The following is a 21,353-nucleotide window of genomic DNA, read 5'->3' as shown; positions in this document are numbered from 1 at the left end:
AGAGAGAGAGAGAGACTGAAGATTATATTCAAGGAATATGGAGTCCAAAGTGAGCAAGAACAGCTCTGCTCCCATTTGATAGAGCAGATTTCAGTCAAAAATCATTCAGAAAAGGAATTCAATCAATATTAACACACTATCAAAGAGCTACGGTGATGAAATATCTTTACCAAACACTACTGCACCACTCGGACTCACAAAGCAAATGCTACTGGACACAAAGGGACAGAGAAGTACAGATACAATAACCATGGTTGACTTCAGTATCTCACTTGGATCAATAGATCACCCAGATTAAAAAAAAATTACTAAAGAAACTGAAGAATCATCTGGCACTATATGTCAATCAGACAATGTCAAAAATTCAAGGCATATGCTTCTCAACAATCCATTGAACTTTCTCCAAAATAGGTCACACTTATAGTAATAAATAATTTCTTAGCAAGTAAAAGAATCAAAATGACGGGGTTGGGGATTTAGCTCAGTGGTAGAGTGCTTGCCTAGGATGCACAAGGCCCTGGGTTCGGTCCCCAGCTCCGAAAAAAAAAAAAAGAACCAAAAAAAAAAAAAAAGAATCAAAATGACTTCTTGTATTTAACATGTCATAGTGGAAAAAAATTAGAAAGCAGTAGCAAGTGAAACTGTAGGAACTACACAAATACATGGAGATTGCACCAATACACTTAAACATTTTGGGGTGTGTGTGTGTGTGTGTGTGTGTGTGTGTGTGTGTGTGTGTATGTTTGTGTGTGCATGCTGCTGTGAACATGTGGAGGTCAGAGTACAAACTTGGGGGAGTCAGTTCTCTCCTGCCAGGTGGGGCCCAGGGATCAAGCTATCTCTTCTCCAGTGTTTTTCTCACCAGTTACCTCACCATCTCCTTCCCAGTTCCTGATAATCTAGCCACATCATTTGTCACAGCCCTTGCTTCAGTATGTAATTGTACATCAAGACATTTTCCTTTCTAAGCAAATGCAGCCATGTATACTGTCTGAAGTTCTGAATACTGTGAAGACTTTTTCTTCACCAATGTCCTCCAGGGCTGTCTTAGAGTGGGACTGCGATGCTGCAACTGCCATCTTCTGCATGGTACCTGATAATGTTCAGAACTATTCACAAACTGGGTCCTAATCCCTTCCCCAGGCAATTGATCACACAGCACACCCATGAGGCTATAGTTACATGCTTAGAGTCAGAAAGCAAGAGTGGGAACGTATGAAACACAATTATGTCATCACAACCGGCTCAGACCTGATTTTATCATGCCTATTTGATGATGGGTTGCTACTGTACAAGCTACTTTACAGAGTGGCTGCTAGGCCTTAATGGGTCAGATAACACTGCTCATAATGAACAGTTCAGGTTTCATGATACTCAATGGCCCGTTGTTAACTGTTCAGTTCCTGCTAAGGCCCAACATCTAGCTTTCTTTCAAAGGGAGAATAGTTGTATGCAGATGACATTAGGGACTTCCTCTAAAGATCGAAGGGCCTCCACTGTAATTCATGGATAGGAGCCTGCCAAAGGCTCCAAATAGCATCCCTATCTGCCACTGCCACTTCAAGTACCATTGGGTAAGCTGGATCATATGGTCCAGATGGCAGAGCAACTGCACGAAAGCTTAAACTTGTTGAAAAGCCTTCTCTCATTCCAGACCATACTGAAAATGGGAAGGTTTCTCTGTTCTCCTTTTTTTTGTTCGTAGGCTTGAGCAACACACCCAAGTGGGGAATGTGTGGCCTCCAAAATAGGCCCGCTACACATTGTGAGTCCTTCGTGGTGGTGGGAGAAGCCACATGCACTCTCCTTATACTAGAAGTAATATTTCTTCATCTTTTACACCACTGGGCCCCCCAAATTTCAGCAAAGTAGAAGGCCCTTTGGGTTGTATTCAATTCCAGTCCTCTGATATGCATGTTTTACCAACTTGTCCAGAGTGGTTGCTATCTTATGCTCACTTGCCCCAGTTACAGTGATGTCATCAATGTCATGGTCCAGTGTGATGTCTTGTGGAACAGATAGGTGGTCAGAATCTTCATGAGCTAAATTATGACATAGGACTGGCGTGCTGAGAGACCTTTGAAGCACAACAGTAAAGTTATACTTCTGGCTTTGCCAGATGAAAGCAGACTCCTTTTGGTGGTCCTCATGGACAGGTATGAAGCAAAGAGCGTTTGCAAAATCAACAGCTGTTTACCATGTTGCAGGAGAACCCTTACTCTGCTCAAACTCAGACAGCATTCCTGGTACAGAAGCAGCAGTTAGAGTAATTATTTGACTAAGTTTGCAATGATCAGCTGCCATTGTCTGTGATTCATCTGTTTTCTCCATTGTCTATGATTCATCATCTGTTTTCTGCACAGGCTGAAGAGAAGAGGTAAAATGAGCTATTATGAGAACTACACTCTTCTAATTTTGAAGTCCTTGGTGGTGGCACTAAATTCCGTAATCCAATTACAGAATACAAAAGGGATGCAACACTGCTTTTTAATTCCATAGTTTCTTTGGTAGACACAGCTCTAATGGATTCCGGTTTTGCCTGTCCCACCTCACTCCATGGGTCAGAGAACTAAAATGAGGACTTTTGCCAACTTTTGCTTTCTGAAGCTGGGGAAATGAGGACAGCATGAGTTTGGAGGTCCACTGTACCCGCTGTGAGTTGGACTTAGGCTAAAACGCTGCCAATTACCAGCCTATACTTTGATTAAAGGACAGCAATGCTTTACGTATATCAATTTAGAACCCGCATCTAGAAGGTCACAGCAGATCTATTTCCTTTCCCCTGTGTGCAGTTGTCTTAGGAAGAGGCTATGAGTCCTTTCAGGAAAGGATGGAAGAAAGGTTGATATTGCACAAGGTTCTTCTTCAAGAGGGCATGACTTCATTGAAGGTTTCTACATGGGTAAACCAACCCAACTCTGGGATCTGACAGGCTGTGATCGCCTATTGCTATGGCTTGAGGGATTCTTTTTTAAAAATTGTTCGGTAGTTTTAAAAGCCCATATTATTATAGAATTCAAGCAAGAACCTAATAACTTAGCATTTATGGCACCCCTGGGAACACCATGATCGAGTAGCCAGAGCCAAAGCTGTGCAAGATTCAGGTCATTACAGTAGCCTATTATATACATTAGGGAAGCATCAGGTGTGTTACAGCCAAGCCTAAGGCACGTTTTTGTTAGAATTCTTTTTTTTTTGTTTAATCATTCAAACGTTTAATCTCCCTTTACATATTATATTAACATTCATATTACAAGGCATTCCATTCACAAATATTACAGTTTGATAAAAACTTTAAACACACACACACACACACACACACACACACACACACACACCCAGAAGTCTACACCAGATTCAATCACTTTACTAAATCATTAAATAAAGTTATGAAAACATCATCATCCTCTTAAAGCAATAAGGTCTGAGGCACTCTGGGAAAGATGTCTTGAAGTATGTGTCAGTATACTGGAATAAAGTAATGAGACACCCAGAAATCAAGTATACTCTCATGACGACTTTATCATCTGATGTGTCTCCACTACAGACATTTGAATTTGAACAACCACTGAGGAGCCCAGGTTCCAGGCACCACAGTCATTTCTGATGAGACTCTCAACTATACAGAGGTGAGGTCCATTTGCATACAGGGTAGCAGCATGCATACTGAGTGCTTACAGCACTGCAATGCGTTCCTTTCTCACTGCTATCATTTACAAAATGGTAGCTCGCAGCCACCCACAACTGTGCTCCCACTGGGGACATTTGGAATTCTTTATCACAGCAATAGAAATGAAAATAAAACAGGTTCTACAGAAAGAGGAGATGGAAGAGAGTATGATGGAGAAGGCCAGTTTCATCCCCTTTCTTCACTACATAACTAATATTCTAATACGTGTGCAGACACCTGACACAAAGGTAAGTGGACCTTTTCTATGGAGGAACAGTACCAGGGGCCAGGAAGGGACTCAGGGAGCAGTGGAAGGCTGAATGCAAGTGGTGTGCATGGATGCACATGTATGAGAATGTGTTAATCAAATCTATTGTTTTGGATTCTAAACAAAGACATAGACCATCAACGAACTAACAATCCAACCAAGGAATGAGCCAATGGATTAAATAGACATTTCTGAAAAGAAATTCAAATGCTGCCTTGTCTGGCTTCAGTGGGAGAGGATGTGCTTAGTCCAATAATGACTTGAGGTTCCAGGGTGTGTTGGTACCAGGGGGAACCTCCCCTTTCTCCAAGGTGAAGGGAAGAGGGTGGAGGAGGAGCCATGGTGGGAGGCGGACTGGGAGGAGGTGGGTGCTGTGCCAGGATGTAAAGTGAATAAATAAATAAGTTAATGGGGGAAATTTTTCAAATGGCCAATAAATACAAGAAATGAAGTGCTCACCATCTAAGTCAAATATCAATCAATGGAGGTTGTGTCATACCCTTACCATAACGCATATCCTTAAGAAAATAAACAACATATGCTATTAGAACAAATGGAAAAATACACTGTTGTTGGGAATGTAAAATTGTCCAGTCATCATGAAACTCAGTGTGGGAGTTTCAGAACACCATCAAACCCATAGAACAGCAACAAAACCCTACAAACCGTACTATAATGTGGGCCAGCAGCTACATCACTCCTGGGTATCAGACAGAGTCTATGTGAGCACATAACAAACATCTGCACACCCATGGCTACTGTGGCACGAGTCACAAGTTATGCAGCCAGCCTAGCTACCCATTGACAGATGAGTGGAGAGAGGAAAGCACAGTAAGTGTGCCACGGCCACGTGAAACTGTGTCCTATGCAGGAAAATGGATGGAATTGTAGATCATCATCTTAGAGCAAAGACAAAGGCTGTACTTACTGCTACGTTATTGTGAACAGTGTTTTGCCTTCATGCTGTTAAGTTACAAAGAGGGTTCCACCTGGGCTGGGGTTTGCTACAAAGTAGACACATAAAGCATTTCTCAGAAGCTGATAAAGGCTGGATGAGCAGCCCTAAGCAGAAAGGGCAGTACCCCACTATTTGAGAGCCCCTCACTAGCCACCTGGATATTCCCCTTCCCCCCACATATCATATATCCATATAACACCTAAGAAGTGTTGCGGGAGTCACTGTCCTACACTATCCTAGGTCCAGCTGTCACTGTCCAACACTGTCTATGGGAGGAGCTGGCAGGTTTTTTTGCTTTTAGTAAACTGCTTCTCTCCCTCACTGAGTGGCTTGCTTTGGCGGCTTCTTTCTGTGCCTACTTACATGCGCCATATGCATTTGTACAGTGCCTACAGAGGCCAAAAGAAAGCTTCCAATTCCTTGGGACCGGTGTTAGAGATGGTGGTGAGCAATAGTGTAGGTGTGTGGTGGTTTGAACATGCTTGACCCAGGGAGTGGCATTATTTGGAGGTGTGGCCTTGTTGGAGGAAGTGTCTCACTGTGGGTGTGGGCTTTAGCTGCCTGGAACCCAGTCTACTTGCTGCCTTTAGACCAAGAGGTGGAATTCTAGCTCTTCCAGACATCTGCCTGGACACTGCCATGCTCCTCTTTGATGAGAATGGACTGAACCCCAATGAAATGTTGTCCCCTTTAAGAGTTGCCTTGGCCATGCTGTCTCTTCATGGCAATAAAACCCCAACTAAGACAGGGTGCTAGGTCTCAAACCCAGGCCCTATGTAACAGCAATTCTTAGCTGCTGAGCCTTCGCTCCAAGCCCTGGATTTTTTAAGAAAGATGTGAAAGTAGAAGGGGCAGCATTTGGAAAGATGAAAGGCCCAGCCAGCAGGAGTGGGGGGATGCAGATGAGGGAGAAAGCAAGTGTGGGCCCCTCAAGTCCAAATGTTACAGCGAAGTCCATTATTTTGAAGTAGTATGCACTAATCAAAAAGAGAAAATATAATAAAAGTATTAAAGATAAGTGATAAGTACAACTTAGAAGGCAAGCAGAGTAAACACTAGAAAAAAAAAGTAGGAGAAGTAACCCTTCCAAATAACCTCAGAGAAAGGGACCAATAAATATGAGAAGTTATTAGAACAGAAAAAAATAAAACCAAAGAATAAAAAGGCAGGGTCAGTGAGAGGGCTTAACAGGTGAAGGTGCTTGTGGCCAAACTTGATGTCCTGAGTTTAATAATCCCTAGGACTCACAGGGTAGAAAGATAAAACCAACTTCCACAGTCATCTGACTTCCACACATGTGCCCTGGCATACATACTGATTGGAAAAAAAATACAAAAAGTAACAAAAGTATAGATGTGGCAGACAAAAATCAGAAGCTTGTCTGTTGGAAAGCTCTCTGAAACGGGTGAGTGTAATTTGGGCATGTTTTAAAATATTTCATTATCCGATAACGATTAAATATATGAAAGGTGAGCAGCATAAAGCTTTCAAGTTTGGCTATACTGTGCGACAGTCACCATGATGTTCAAATCGTCCCACGATATTTCAACATGAAAGATTTTCTCTGATGGTGTCCCGGGACTTGCTTTATGAGAGATCCTCTCCTTGTCTGTTACCCTGGCTGCAGTAGGCCTATCATCTGTGGAGTCAAGCGTCCTCAAGAGGCACAAGAAGGGTCCTGTGGATCCTCTGAAAACCCCTCTTTATGTCTGAGGAGAAGGGAGAGAACTTCCCTTCAAGAATATCTGGAATCAGAGCACGCTGACAATTCCTTCAGAGGCTCCACGGCTCACTTTCCTGACTGACGGACTGCCTCACCGTTGTACACAGGCCCTTTGGGTCTGCAGCAGCCTAGTCTTTCATGTTTTTCACAGCTTCTTGGCTTGCTATGTGCAGAACATCTACTATCTGTGTTGCTCTGCTAAACACTTGAGATTCTGAGCCAGTGAGTAGAGGCCCTGCCTGCCAAGCATGGCAACGGAATTCTATTCCTAGGACCCACGCGGCAGAAGGCAAGAATAGACTCCGGCAAACGGTCCTTTGTCCTCCATGTGGTACACGCTTACAACCCCCACCTCCTCTTTCACACACGGGCAAATACATGTGATTTTAAAATCTTGAGACTGTAAAGGTGCCAGTTAAGATCTTTATAAAAAACAAATAAAATTCATTCCAGGCTTAAAAATCCAAAGAGACCAAGTAAAAAGATTTTTCCCTGGCAGAGTAACGAAATCTGACAGTCTCCATGCAAAGTTCATAATTAAAATTCAAAATTAAAATTGTCATCATTAAAATCTCTGAAGTACTGAATGCCCTGGATAATTCCTGATCTACATGTTCAGATAATGCTATTAGAAAAAAGATACTATCAGAAAAATTATAACCGTAAAATATGAAAGCCTATAAAATGTTATTAACAAACAAAATCCAATATTTTAAGCAGTGAGCGTAGAGTACTCGCTTAGCATTCATGAGACCCTGGATTCAGTCCTTATAAATAAAACCTCTGTTTTTAAGAATGGTATATCCTGGGAAGGCAGATGTGCATGGAAGTTGAAAAGTCTATTAATATAACTCAAACTATAAATTTCTTGTGAGATTGTAGGATAAGTAACTCAAAAATCTCACGTGTATTCCACTCAAATACTAGATAAAATAGAATAATGATCCTTTTAAAGCTTTACCTGGGCAAATTTTTCTGTCTTTCTCTTGAGGGCCCAAGGTTGTTTATGGACACCCAGGACTCTGGTTCCAGGCCCCGCCCCACAACCCTTATCGAAGGGCTCGCCCCAGAATCTGACTTCTTCGTTGGCAGTTACACACTGCGGTTGACTCATCAAGCATTCAGAGCCTGTCAGGCGCTAACAGTCATTCAGGCATTTGCCATATAGAGTAGCAATAACTAAACCAGACCAAAATCACTGACGTAGGAGTAAGCACGGAGAAATTCGCCTCGTTTCCAGACTATGCTGGGGAGTTTTTTTAACTTGCCACGGCTAGAGATACCTGGGGAGAGAGAGAGACATCCGTTGCGGGTTGCCAGACTGTATGTGTATTTTCCTGATTCGAGATTGATGTGGAAGGCCTAGCAGTTACGGGTGAGACCACCCCTGAGCAGATGCTCTTGGTTTATATAAGAAAACACACTGAGGGGTTGGGGATTTAGCTCAGTGGTAGAGCGCTTGCCTAGCAAGCGCAAGGCCCTGGGTTCGGTCCCCAGCTCCGAAAAAAAGAAAAAAAAAAAAAAAAGAAAGAAAGAAAGAAAGAAAAACACTGAGCAAGCCAAGAGAGCAGCTTGTAAGCAGTGGCCCTCCATGGCCCCTGCTGCAGTTCCTGCCCCGAGTTCCCGCAGTGACGACTGTGAAGCCTAACAGGAAACATCCTTTCTTCCCAAGCTGCTTTCGGTTGTCACTACAAAGAAAAGCAGACTACATTTATTGAAGCAAGTTGTAAAAGGTAGATATTATTTTTCAACTATTTAAATATTTTCAAATATTTGGCCATATTAAAATACTCTCACATTAAGAAGTATCCGTAGAAACCAAATGGGAAGACGCCTCAGATTAGGTGTTTGTTGCGTGATTATCAGAAACGAAGTGTACTAGTGGGCAGGTAGCCCACAATAAAAGCAAAGGCTGAATTGGCAGTTCACTGAGGACGACCTTCTCATGATCAACAAGAACAAAAATGATTCTAAGCATTACTGGCACCAGTGACAGCCATGTGTGCCGAAGTGAGGCAGCCTCCAGCAGTCAAGAAATTTTGGAATTATGTCTGTCTGTACCAGGCAAAGCTTTAGTTCTTAGTTTGTTCTGTTGTTGTTGTTGTTGTTGTTGTGGAGGGCTTTGCATGGGAAGTTTTGACCAGAGTAAAACTCTGCAGACCACAAGGACGTTCATTTGCTTGCACTCTGGAGAATAGTTTGGCTGTTCTGAAAAGCCCCAAATGGAATGCTTACAAATTAGCATTCCACTCCTGGCTGTCTACCCTGTAACTATTTTTCAAAGTGTGGGACCTGCTTGGCCCCTTAGTAATGGGGTGGAATTAATTTATTTGGTAGTAGAACCATATTTTTGTTTCTTATGAATGGGGGGTGGGATAAGATGGTGTAGTTAAGAATAAATTTGAACAGAAAAAAAAAAAGACCAGAATATCAATAAGTAAAATCAACTATCGTTTGAGCGAACTTTCTTTTTAATTGCTCTTTGTGTGTGCATGTGCTGGAATTTTGTGGAGCATTTGTATTGTTTTCTCTAAGTCAGGGTCTCATTATATAGGCCAGGCTTGTCTTGAACTCCTGATCTCCTCTTTGTTGTCTTAGATGCTGAGGTAACAGCTGGTAATAGCGTGTCCGGTGCTTGTCCTCTCACTGTGTTTGGAATGAAATTCTTGCAGGAGTAATGTTTGTGACACATACTGAAAACTTATTATTTCTGGGAGACTCAAATCAGGCTGTGTGTCTGGTATCGTCCACTAAATCCAATCACCCTAAATTACAAACAAACCTAAAGCAAAATACATGGCATTGAAACAGGCAAAACGTAGTGTTGACAACGAGATCGACCATTCCCAGTAGGTGGATAGAACATTTTGTGTAGTCAGTCAGTAAACATTAAGTTGTGGTTAAAACAAACTAATACACATTGTGGACAGAGTGGAACCTCAAAGAGCCAATGCTGAAAGAAGAAGAGTAATGTATGGAGCTCCACCTGCAATGCAAAAATCTTACAGGATGTGTTAAAGGCATGAACAATATCACATATCTTATGGAGAAACACACATGCGATTAAAAATGCAAGCAATGTCAGAACAGGCAAAAATCAAACTCAGGTTAGGAGGAGGAGCAAAATGTTAGGGAAGAGGATGGAGGAAGGATACACAGGGTCTCCTGTTATGTGTGCTAACTCTTATGTAAGTAATAACTGGGTGTGTTATTTGTTTAAATACAGTAGATTCATCCAAAACTCATGTTGAAGGTGAATTGCCATTGGGAGGCACTGAGTGAATGGAAATTCACTGTGATTATGGGTTTGCAAGATATAGTCTTTCGGGAGTAGAATGATGTAAAGTCATTGGAGTGGAGCTGTCAGGACCGAAAACCAGGGCTTTATAAGAAGACATGCACATGGACACAGTCACCTGCACTTTGTCTTATGATGCTCTGTACTGCCTTAGGACTCTGCAGCAAACAGCCATCACTACAGGAAGCTCCTCCACCTTGAACCATCTGAGTGAGTTAAAATGGTTCTCTTTGCTTTCGAATATACCCAGTCTAGGATCTTGGATTAGTTGCACAGAAAACACAGAGACAAGAATCATATATGTTTTTCTTTTCAATAATACTAATTTTAAGATTAAGATAGTATAGGGACAACTTAATAGATTCTGAAAAAAACACTTAATAAAAATAAAGTGAAGTATTGGTTTTAAAATTCTTAGTAATCTAGAAATAGAAACTTTCCTAATATAAGCACACAATAAAAAATAATGCACTTGATATATTTACAAATACTCAAATGCACTTTATGAGACACACAGTTTTACTGGTGCTCACGGCACAACCATTACTACAATCTGTTCTAATCATTTCCTGCTGTGTACCAGCAAGAGATTTAAGCTCAGGTTTGCCTAAAATAAATTTTGTGTAATTTCATTCCTACCGTGTTGATTTTATGAAAAAAAATTCCTTGAGTTATCTACCTCATTGGGAAATTAAACACAAGTATGCAAACATTTCAAGTATACAGACAATACAAATACTATATACAAGCAATTGCTACAGGAGGAAGGAGGTTCCTGAGACTCAGGAAATAAACAACCCACAAGTCATAGAACTCAGAAATGTTAGACTCATAGGTCCCTACTCAATGTTGTAGAAGCAGTAATCACTTTCTAGGGATAGGAGGTATCTGACCAGTTCAACTGCCTGGAGGAGACTTTCCTACCTGTCAAGCTCCCTAAAAGTCATGCAGAGAGTTCTATGGATATAGCTTCTGTGATTCATCCATGCTGGGGTGGGCTTTCTGCTGTTGCAGCTGCTTTTGAGTCACCCATTCTATAAATAGCCCTTAACTATCTTCCTGTAAGTAACCCCAGTGAACTCATGGGCTCGACACATTGGACATAATCGTTATTGTAGTCTGTTGTTCATTTACTGTCTGGGGGTGTTTGCCCATTTCTCCCTATAAAAAGTTAACAAAATAGTTAGAGATTATAATAAACTCTAATAAATAAATTAAAATCTAAACAAATTGCATTTTGAGAAGAATCTTACTCAGTGGCCACCAGCACGTGAGAATGGTCAGTTGGGAGGCTCAAAACCAGTTAAGATTTTGAAGGTATTATATTGCCAAACAAACCATAAATCTGATAATTGCTCTTAACTAAGCAATAAAGCCACTTTCAAAGCTACCTAGCTTGAAAAGTCTGTATAATTGTCACTTTAAATGTTAACGAAGAGGATCATGGGTAAGCAATACCTCGAATCAGAGGCTCACAGACTAAGTCATTATGTTCAGATAGCTCTGCAGTTGGTATATCCCATCAGTAGCATTTGCTAATTGTGATACACTGATTACTATGTTCTACGTCTTCTGAGTTCTACTGCAGTTATCTTAGTGATATTCTGTTGCAACACAGTTCAAGAATAGAGTCATGTGAGGAGAATTAAATTAATTCAGAATGCTGAAGGGTTGTGAGTAAACTTCAAAAAACAAGACAAGTCTTGTGACTCCAGTTTCTTCAGAACACAGAACGACTCTTGAAATGTGTTTTTCGTGCTCCTCCCTGGTACAGTGGATAAGACCGAGTTTACTTCAGCTGTTGTTATTCATATATCTTTATGGAAAACATGTTTTTGCCATGTGAGGCATGCCCTTCTGATACTTTACTCAGGTGACTCTTCTTAGCCCTTAGAGTATAAATCGCCCGATGCTCTGAATAAAGTTGGCTGTTGCATGAGACTTTAGTCCACCCCATTTCTAGGTTCAGTGCCAACTAGAGTAGTGAACACTATTCAACACTGCCTATAGGACTGTAATACAGTGAGTAAATAACTTGTTTTAAATTAATATGCTAGTTGACCTGAAGAAGACACACCTGAACACAATGACAGCTAATGACCCAGTAAGGTCAGATTTTGAGTAAAAGGCAATAACTGGATGAGACTGAATTGTTTGTTCCCCTTGGTGGGGATGTGTGTGCTCTGTGGGGGAAGAAAATGTTGCAGTGGAAAGTCTTGATGAAACCATCATTTCCGCATCATCAAAACGGAGCTGATCAGTGGCAGAAGGATTGAAATCATACCCCTAAAGTGATATATTATGAGATAAAATATCTTGACAGAAAGTAACTTACAAAAGTTTTACTTAGCTTACAATTCGAAGTTATAGTCTATCATTGCAGAGATAGCAAAGGCAGGAATTGAAAGCAGCTACTCACACCCATAGTCATAGGCATATAGAGAATTAATGCATGCATACCTGCCTATTAAGGCTCAAGTCTTCTCTACACCTATACAGTTCAGTATCCTTTACCAGGGATTGATGCTTTCCACAGCAGGCTGGGTCTTACTAATCAATAAAGAATCAACTCAACCACCTATGAACACACCCATAGGCTAGCCTGATCTAGACATTTCCTCGTAAAGACTCTCTTTCCAAGTACTTTAGGTTGTTCCAATTTGACAATTTGAATTAATCATTAAAGTACAGATACTACACATGCCTGTAGAAAACTGGCTAACATGTATATATATGATGTCAGAATTCTAATAAACAGAAAATGTGCATAATTTGTTATCATCTGTTCATTATTTATTTGAGGCTATTATTCCAACCATAGATTATCACTCTACACATATAACAACTATGCCTACATATGTTTTGAATATAGGAAGGTTTATATTGATAATATGGCATATTGCTTTTCTATCACTGTGGGAAAAAAATACCAATGGTTAAGGCAGCTTACAGAAGGAAAAATTTATTTAGGCTCATGGTCACAGTTCATAATGGTGGAGAGAGCATAGCATCCTGTGTCAGATATGGCAGGTAAAACTGGAAGTGGAGAGCTAACAGCTCATACATCAAACCACAAACAAAAGTCAGTTAGCAAACTGAGCATGGTTTCTGACTTTTGAAACCTCTGCACCCACACACAAGGTGTTGAGAGACATGCTTCCCCCAGCAAGACCATGTCTCCTAAACTTACCCAAACAGTTTTACCAACTGGGGACAAAGTATTCAAGTATCTTAGTCAGGGTTTCTATTCCTGCACAAAACATCATAACCAATAAGCAAGTTGGGGAGGAAAGGGTTTATTCAGCTTATACTTCTACATTGCTGTTCATCACCAAAGGAAGCCTGTAGTGAGCCGTATTGGATTTGGGCCTAGCCGCTTTGTGACTGCATAGCTCAAGGTGGCTACTTGACTCTGGGCTGCATGGCCACAGAGGTTTAACCTTGAAATGACTGCCATACGGACATGAGATTGTTGAACTAAAGCCTCTCCCAGGAAGACCCTGGGAGCAATGACAGGATGTTTCAGCCTGAGCAAAACACCGGATGTCCCTGAGCAGATTCCTGAGAAGGGTTCAACCTTTTCAAAGAACATGTCCCCGGAAGACTGTTGCCTCTTTGTTATAGGAGGATATCTTGCAGTGTAGTGATTCACCTTATCCTTGGGCACTTCCCAAACTCGCCCACCCTAAGCTTCAGTTCCCGCTTCTATTCCTGCCTCAGAGCTTTAAATGCTGTACGTTTCTCTCAATAAACGAGACCTTGACAAGAGAACTTTTGCTTGGTCTCCTTCTTCTCTTCACCCCCATTTTGGCCCACAGGTAGAAAGCCTCTTCGGGATCCTGAATAACTGGGTCCCCGCTGGCGGGGACAAGTGGCGCCCGAACAGGGACCCCGAAGCAAGGCTGACTACAGGACGACGGAGATAAGAGAGCTGCAGCGGGAATCGAGGACTCTTCAGGCCGTATCGCTCGTATCGCTCGTGCGTCGCTGAAGAAGGAGGTAAGGACCGTTCGAATAATTGTCATCTAATTGCCGTGGGGAAGGTATAGATTTAGGAGGCTTGTTTCATAGGAGAAATCAAGCGCTCACTCAGGGAGAGAGGATTAAGAGTTAAGAAAAAGGATTTAATCAAGTTCTTTTGTTTTATTGATGAAAAGTGTCCCTGGTTAATTTTAAGTGAATTTTTTTTTGTCTTTGTGTGAGAAACTTGTCCTTGGTTTATTATTCAAGGAGCAGAAATTAATTCCTATAGTTGGAATAAGGTTGGAAAGTGTTTAAATGTCTTATTGTAAGAAAAAGGATCCTAGGTGGTTCTGATTCAGGAGGTAGTGTCTGTGTCTTTGTGTCTTTGTGTTTTGTGCCGGCTAAACTCTGGGTCTGTATTTGCTTGCGAGTTCTGGAGTTCTGGAGTTCTGGTTTTGCAGCTACTCCCATCTCAGGCTGAGAGGGAGGATCGTGTCTCAGGAGAGACGCAAATGTGAGTGGTAGATGTGCCAGGGACTCACCGATTGCACTGCCCTGAGAGACGTCCCAGGAGGTAAAAAGGGACCCCAGGGACGCCTGGGAGATTCCCGTCTGGGTGCCGGTGAGGATTCGGTGATTCTCATGGATTGGAGAAAAGACCCGCCTTTCCGGCTGTCTGTATTTCCAGAGTGGTCTTTGTCTGTGTGTCTTAGGTCTTTGTTTTGTGTTACTTGTGACTTTGACAATGGGAAGATTCTGGTTGGGAAGGAGGAGTGATGTGGAATCTGCTCCCGTTCATCTGTCTTTGCTGAGCTCATGGAAGCTCCCATCTGAATCAGCTCAGTTTTGTGGCAATCTTGCGGCGGCCGCTTGTTTTTTGTTTTGTGCGCACTTTTGTTTTTTGGTCTGTTAATCTTTTGATTGTCTTTCTATGTGACTAAATGCTTTTGCCCTCTTCAGCAGACCTCTATTTTCTGGACTCTCTTCTTGTTTTCTCACCATCCCACTTGGGATGCTTGTTAGTGGCTGTTACAGGAAATCTATAATGCTCACTTGAGTGTGCTTGAGAAACAAGAATTTCAGGTTTGCCCTGGGTTCCTTTGGGATAGGTGTGGGGATAGGCTTGATTTCTATTGCAAATGATGTGACATTGCATATGTTAGTACTCCTAACACTTCTTGGGACTGTGCCTCTGGGATCACAACCTGTTTAAGTTTAGAAGTTCTAAAAGGCAGTCATGATCTTTGTGTGTAGGTTCAGATAGTGTCCAGATTGGAATCCTGATGCTAAAGACTTAGTAAGACACAAAAGAGAGTTGAGAATTACTTAGGGCTATCTTAAGGTGGAGTCCAGCTAGGTGCTGCAAGGGCATCTGCTGTTGCCCTGCAACACAAGGCTTATGGAGAATTCAGAATTGTCATTGGCTTAGATATAGAAAGAGTAAAAAGGACTTTTTAGCTGACCTCCAAGAATCCCGAACCCCCCTCTCATAGATAGTCCTTCAGAAAAAAAAAAAAAAGATTAGACCTGATATTCCTTAAAGAAGGAGGTCTGTGTGCTACACTAAAAGAAAAATGTTGCTTCTATGTAAACCATTCAGGAGTAATTAAAGACTCCATGAGTAAACTTAGAAAAAGGTTAGACAAAAGACAGAGAGACAGAGAAGCACATCAGGGATGGTTCGAGAGCTGGTTTAGTAGATTTCCTTGGATGACTACCCTGAAATCTTCCCTTATGGGACCCTTCTTAATTTTGCTTCTGTTTCTGGTTATAGGTCCATGTGTGTTAAATAAGCTAGTTACCTTCATTAGAGAAAGAGTAAGTGCTGTTAGGATTTTGATGTTATGTCAGTAATACCACATTTTAATTTAGTTCTATGATTAGAGTTAGCCACTAGAAGAAGTGGGGGTTCAAAGGTAAAAGTTTTAAAGTTGCCCCCCTAGACGCAAAGTTTAGAGCAGAAGAAACAGGTTAGGCCCCAGAATTATATGTTCCAGGAAGCTTCTCCTAGGACCATAGAATGGGTAATTTACATCGGCCGGTTTGACAACTCTCTCCCAGGAACTAGCTGACCATAAAGTTAGATTAAAATCTTAGAGAACAATCTTGAGAAGCAGGAAGCTTCTCCCAGGAACTAGAGGACCATAAAGTTAAACAATCTTGAGAAACAGGAAGCTCCTCCTTGTGATTTTTCACTGGTATTCTTGTCATTTTCCAATGATGTCCTTCCTACCTCCTTTTCCCTAACAGCAGTTTTTTTTTTTTTTTTTTTTGGCAGCAATATCCTCTTTACTGGATACATTTACCTGCCTCCTTAACTAGGGTCCTTTCCACCTATCCCTTGCTGGTGGCACAAATCATACGTCTTGGAAGAGAAGAGTCCCATAAGCTCTTTGGAAGGGACCCCGTTGTTTTAATCTTATCCTGTAGCCTCTCCCAGGTCTTTTGGCTCAGTCAACAGGTAGATGAATGGACAATTAGCTGCATTGCCTTTCAGGGTAAGAGAGATAATCATTACCCCTCAGAGAAGTTGATACTGTTTTCTCACAAAATTACAGTCCTAGTGGTCTTTCCAAAAGTAACATGTGATCACCCTATGTCGGGAGTCCACCTTGTCTTTACAGACGGCTCCTCTAATGGTCAAGCCACATTTTCCATTGATGGTCAAATACAACAGTTCTCTATTCCTTTAGATTCCGCTCAGCTGGTAGAGCTTCAAGCTATCCTTGCAGTATTTTGTGCACAACCTGATGCACAGATAGCTCTTATCTTGCCTTTTCTATCCCCTGTTAGAAACAGTGCTCTATATTCAGCCTACCACCAATGCTGCTCCCCAGTTTGCCACCTTACAAAAGTATATTCAGAGGCGTTCTTGCCCCTTCTTTCTGGGACACATCCGAGTACTTACCAGATTGCCAGGCCCCTTGGTCGATGGTAATGATACCATTGATCACCTCACCTGACTCGTGGCCTTGGCCCAGGGGGCCTTCTCTATGCCCCTTACACTTGCCCAAAAAGCACATGACTTACATCACCTTAATGCACAAACCCTTAGGATTAAATATAAGATCACCCGTGAACAGGCTCACCAAATAGTTTATAATTGCAAAGGCTGCTCGACCCCACTGCCTGACCCCTACCTAGGGGTCAACCCCAGTGGGCTGGTCCCTGGAGAGCTCTGGCAAATGGATGTCACCCATCTTCCCTCCTTTGGTAAATTAAAATTTGTACATGTTACCATTGATACCTTTAGTGGGTTCATATGTGCCTCTGCACACACAGGAGAGGCCACAAAAGATGTTATTGCTCATATGCTCTACACATTTTCTGTTATGGGACAACCCAAAATGCTAAAAACAGATAATGGGCCTGGCTATGTTAGTCACAAATTTAAACAATTTTGCTCCCAATTTCGAATAAAACAAGGACAAGGATTTGTGGAACGAGCCCATCAAACCGTTAAAAATACACTGTTAAAGCTTACTGCCCAAGCAACTCTTTATTCTCTTAAAGGCGGCGCTAAAATTTTATTATCCCATGCCCTTTTTGTTTTAAATTTCTTAACTTTGGATAATCAAGGGCGTTCAGCCGCCGATCGCTTATGGCACCCCTCAACCAAGATGGATCACGCTCACGTTCTCTGGAAGGACCCCCTAACTGGACAGTGGCAGGGTCATGACCCTGTGATAGTCTGGGGAAAAGGGTCCGCCTGTATTTATAATTCTAAAGAGGGGAGAGCCAGATGGCTCCCTGAAAGATTAATAAAGCTTTACAATAAATTTCAAACAAATTCCAAGATTGATAAAGCCTTATAACAAATTCCAGGGTGGCGCCTGAGAAAAATGCATGTTTTCTTTTTCAGAGCAATGAAGCTCTACTGGATTCTACTGAAACTTCTCTTTCCAACTGTGCTGACATCCGGAACATCAAGCCCCTATCAGATTTGGAATTACACCTGGGTAATTATAAATGAGGCTGGAGATACTGCCTTTACCACCTCCCACACTGGCCCTAACCCCACCTGGCCACAATTAAGTCCAGATTTATGTAAACTACCTGCAGGAGGAAATTCTTACTGGGGCCTCACAGACAAATACTTACCCCTAGATAAAGCCCCTCATGGGTCTAGTTTTAATGAAAGATATGTCAGTTGTGACACTGTCCATCGACGCACCAACATTAGGGAAACTGACTTTTACATCTGCCCTGAATCCCACAGAGATCGCTCCCTAAACTATAAGTGTGGATACAGGGATCAATTCCATTGTGCCTCCTGGGGGTGTGAAACCACAGGAGATACTTACTGGAATCCCTCATCCACATGGGATTATATTACCGTGGAGGTGGATACACAAAATGAACCTCACCACTGCACCAGTTGGTGCAGCCCCTTGGTAATTAATTTCACTCCCTAAGGAAATGCGAAAGATTGGACAAAGGAGCCACGAGGCCTCTCCTGGGGCCTTTGCCTCTATCTGACTGGCTATGACCAGGGACTCTATTTTACCATAAAGTTACTCAAAACTGTCCCTAGCACATACAGGGCTTCTATTGGACCAAACCCTGTTCTTCATAATTTTGTTCCCTCTCTGCCTAAAAAAGGCTCAGAGCCCAAAAACCCGGTGGCCACACAGGCCCCACAAGATTCCCTTGTGAGTACTACTGTCTTTCAGCCAACCATTCCTCCAGGCCCTTGCCATCCTCCAGAGTCATACTTTCCATCCTTAATGCATCCGCCTCAGCTTTACTTCTCCAAGAGCAGATAAACAATTCCTCCAAATATGTGGAATGTTGGATGTGCTTTTCTGCCTCCCCTCCATTTTATGAAGGCATTGCCCTTTTGGAGAATTTATTTATTCCAATGAATCCAATGTCCTATATGGAGACTCTTTAGGATTTACCCTCACTGAGGTATCCGGGGTGGGAAGTTGTATTTTGGGAGAACATATGTTCTCTTCTCACCAGCTGTTAGAAATATGCAACCATACCTTGGTTGTTAACAAACATCATGAGTACCTGCTCGCCCCAAACCATACCTATCTGGCATGTTTATCAGGGCTGACTACCTATGTAATAATATCTGATTTCTTACAGCAGCGCGATTATTGCGTATTAGTACAATTACTCCCCAGACTCAGCATTCATGAACCACAAGATATCTTGGATTTTTGGGATAGAAACCCTGGTGCACCCCATCGAGAGAAGAGAGAGCCTATATGGGTCATCACTCTTGCAGTCCTCTTGGGGTTAGGGACAGCAGAGACAGGAACAGGCATCGCTTCTCTTGTGACTTCCCAACTAAATCAACAACACTATCATTTACTCAGCGCTGCAATTGACCAGGACCTAGCTGAGCTGAGAGAGGGCTTAGCCAATTTAAAAGATTCTGTTGCCTCCCTTTCAGAAGTAGTACTGCAAAATAGAAGAGAGCTTGATTTGTTCTTCCTACAACAAGGAGGACTTTGTGCAGCCTTAAAAGAGAATGCTGTGTTTATGTAGATAAGACTGGACTTGTAGAAACAGTCTAGGAAAAGTGAGAGATAGCCTGGAAAAACAAAAAAGGGAGAGAGAGCAACAGAAGTCCTGGTATAAAAACTGGTTTTCTACATCCCCATGGCTCTCTACCCTGTTGTCCTCAATTTTGGGACCTCTTGTGAGCCTACCTTTGTTGATTTCCTTTGGTCCTTGGGCCTTTCAATGGCTTACAGGCTTTATTAAATCACAAATACATTCTGCTTTGCCTAGAAATTCTGTTTCAGTACATTATCATCGCTTGGAGACCGGAACAGCTGAGGAGAACCAGAGAGACAACGAACAAGATGAGGTGCCTACAACATATTGGGAGAGGCTCAACTTCCACAATCTCTTAAATTAATGACATCTGGCCCCTGCTCTTTCGCCCCTGGGCTCAAGTGAGAGGAATGAGAAGATGACCTGATGTAGCTTCTTCAGTGACGGGCAACTTCCTCTGACCCTTGACCAATCTAAGACATGGTGCCTTGCGGGCGACAAAGTGATCCTATGACGGATAAGGCTGGGGTTCGAGAGGTCGATCCTAAGACAGAAGTGGCTACACCCCGTTTAAATGTACGGGCCGGTCAAATGCTCCTCTGCCCAGTTTCTCCCCCAATAAACACACACGTATAGCCCAGAACGGTGTGTTACAGCATAAGTTCATTCCTAGCCATTGGGGTGCAGTCCTGACTGCAAGAGTGGCTCGCCATGGCCAAGCTGGGCACTCTGTGAGGCATGTCTGATCTCTCTCAGACCACTACTTCCACCTAATGGTCCTTTTTAAAAGAATAACGGGGGAGATGCAGTGAGCCGTATTGGATTTGGGCCTAGCCGCTTTGTGACTGCATAGCTCAAGGTGGCTACTTGACTCTGGGCTGCATGGCCACAGAGGTTTAACCTTGAAATGACTGCCATACGGACATGAGATTGTTGAACTAAAGCCTCTCCCAGGAAGACCCTGGGAGCAATGACAGGATGTTTCAGCCTGAGCAAAACACCGGATGTCCCTGAGCAGATTCCTGAGAAGGGTTCAACCTTTTCAAAGAACATGTCCCCGGAAGACTGTTGCCTCTTTGTTATAGGAGGATATCTTGCAGTGTAGTGATTCACCTTATCCTTGGGCACTTCCCAAACTCACCCACCCTAAGCTTCAGTTCCCGCTTCTATTCCTGCCTCAGAGCTTTAAATGCTGTACATTTCTCTCAATAAACGAGACCTTGACAACAGAACTTTTGCTTGGTCTCCTTCTTCTCTTCACCCCCATTTTGGCCCACAGGTAGAAAGCCTCTTCGGGATCCTGAATAACTGGGTCCCCGCTGGCAGGGCCAGAAGCCAGGACTGGAACTCAAGCAGCGCAGGAGGCAGGAGCTGATGCAGAGGCCATGGGGGGATGCTACTTACTGGCTTGCTTCCTCTGGCTTGTTCAACTTGATTTCTTTCTTTCTTTTTTTTTTATTAACTTGAGTATTTCTTATATACATTTCAAGTGTTATTCCCTTTCCCGGTTTCCGGACAAACATCACCCTCCCCCCTCCCCTTCCTTATGGGTGTTCCCCTCCCAAACCTCCCCCCATTGCCACCCTCCCCGCATAGTCTAGTTCACTGGGGGTTCAGTCTCAGCAGGACCCAGGGCTTCCCCTTCCACTGGTGCTCTTACTAGGATATTCATTGCTACCTATGGGGACAGAGTCCAGGGTCAGTCCATGTATAGTCTTTAGGTAGTGGCTTAGTCCCTGGAAGCTCTGGTTGCTTGACATTGTTGTACTTTTGGGGTCTCGAGCACCTTCAAGCTCTTCCAGTTCTTTCTCTGATTCCTTCAACGGGGGACCTATTCTCAGTTCAGTGGTTTGCTGCTGGCATTCGCCTCTGTATTTGCTGTATTCTGGCTGTGTCTCTCAGGAGCGATCTACATCCGGCTCCTGTCGGTCTGCACTTCTTTGCTTCATCCATCTTGTCTAA

At 42.7% G+C, this 21,353-nt stretch overlaps 2 long non-coding RNA genes across 5 annotated transcripts in view; one reads left to right on the top strand and one right to left on the bottom strand.

Annotated features, from left to right (window-relative positions):
• LOC148005658 (uncharacterized) overlaps window positions 1-7,752 on the bottom strand; it is a 29,921-nt gene extending 22,169 nt beyond the window's left edge. Inside the window, exon 1 of the long non-coding RNA XR_015620635.1 lies at window positions 7,581-7,752. This is a non-coding gene — a long non-coding RNA (uncharacterized LOC148005658). The remainder of the gene's footprint in view (window positions 1-7,580) is intronic.
• On the top strand, window positions 2,066-20,625 carry LOC102549899 (uncharacterized). 4 transcript variants are annotated; one of them, XR_015620632.1, is made up of 5 exons: window positions 2,066-2,156; window positions 3,548-3,629; window positions 13,736-13,916; window positions 17,743-17,839; window positions 19,626-20,625. It is a non-coding gene; the product is annotated as an uncharacterized LOC102549899 (long non-coding RNA). The 4 variants fall into 4 exon arrangements; XR_015620633.1 differs by having other exon boundaries at window positions 2,071-2,377; XR_015620631.1 differs by lacking the exons at window positions 2,066-2,156; window positions 3,548-3,629 and adding an exon at window positions 7,695-8,352.
• Window positions 20,626-21,353: the final 728 nt, after the last annotated feature.

The sequence above is a fragment of the Rattus norvegicus genome, chromosome 5, assembly GCF_021556685.1.
Source record: "Rattus norvegicus strain SHRSP/BbbUtx chromosome 5, alternate assembly SHRSP_T2T, whole genome shotgun sequence".
Lineage (NCBI taxonomy): Eukaryota > Metazoa > Chordata > Mammalia > Rodentia > Muridae > Rattus > Rattus norvegicus.
Note: the sequence above shows the minus strand (reverse complement) of the source record. Positions and strands in the feature narration are given on the sequence as shown.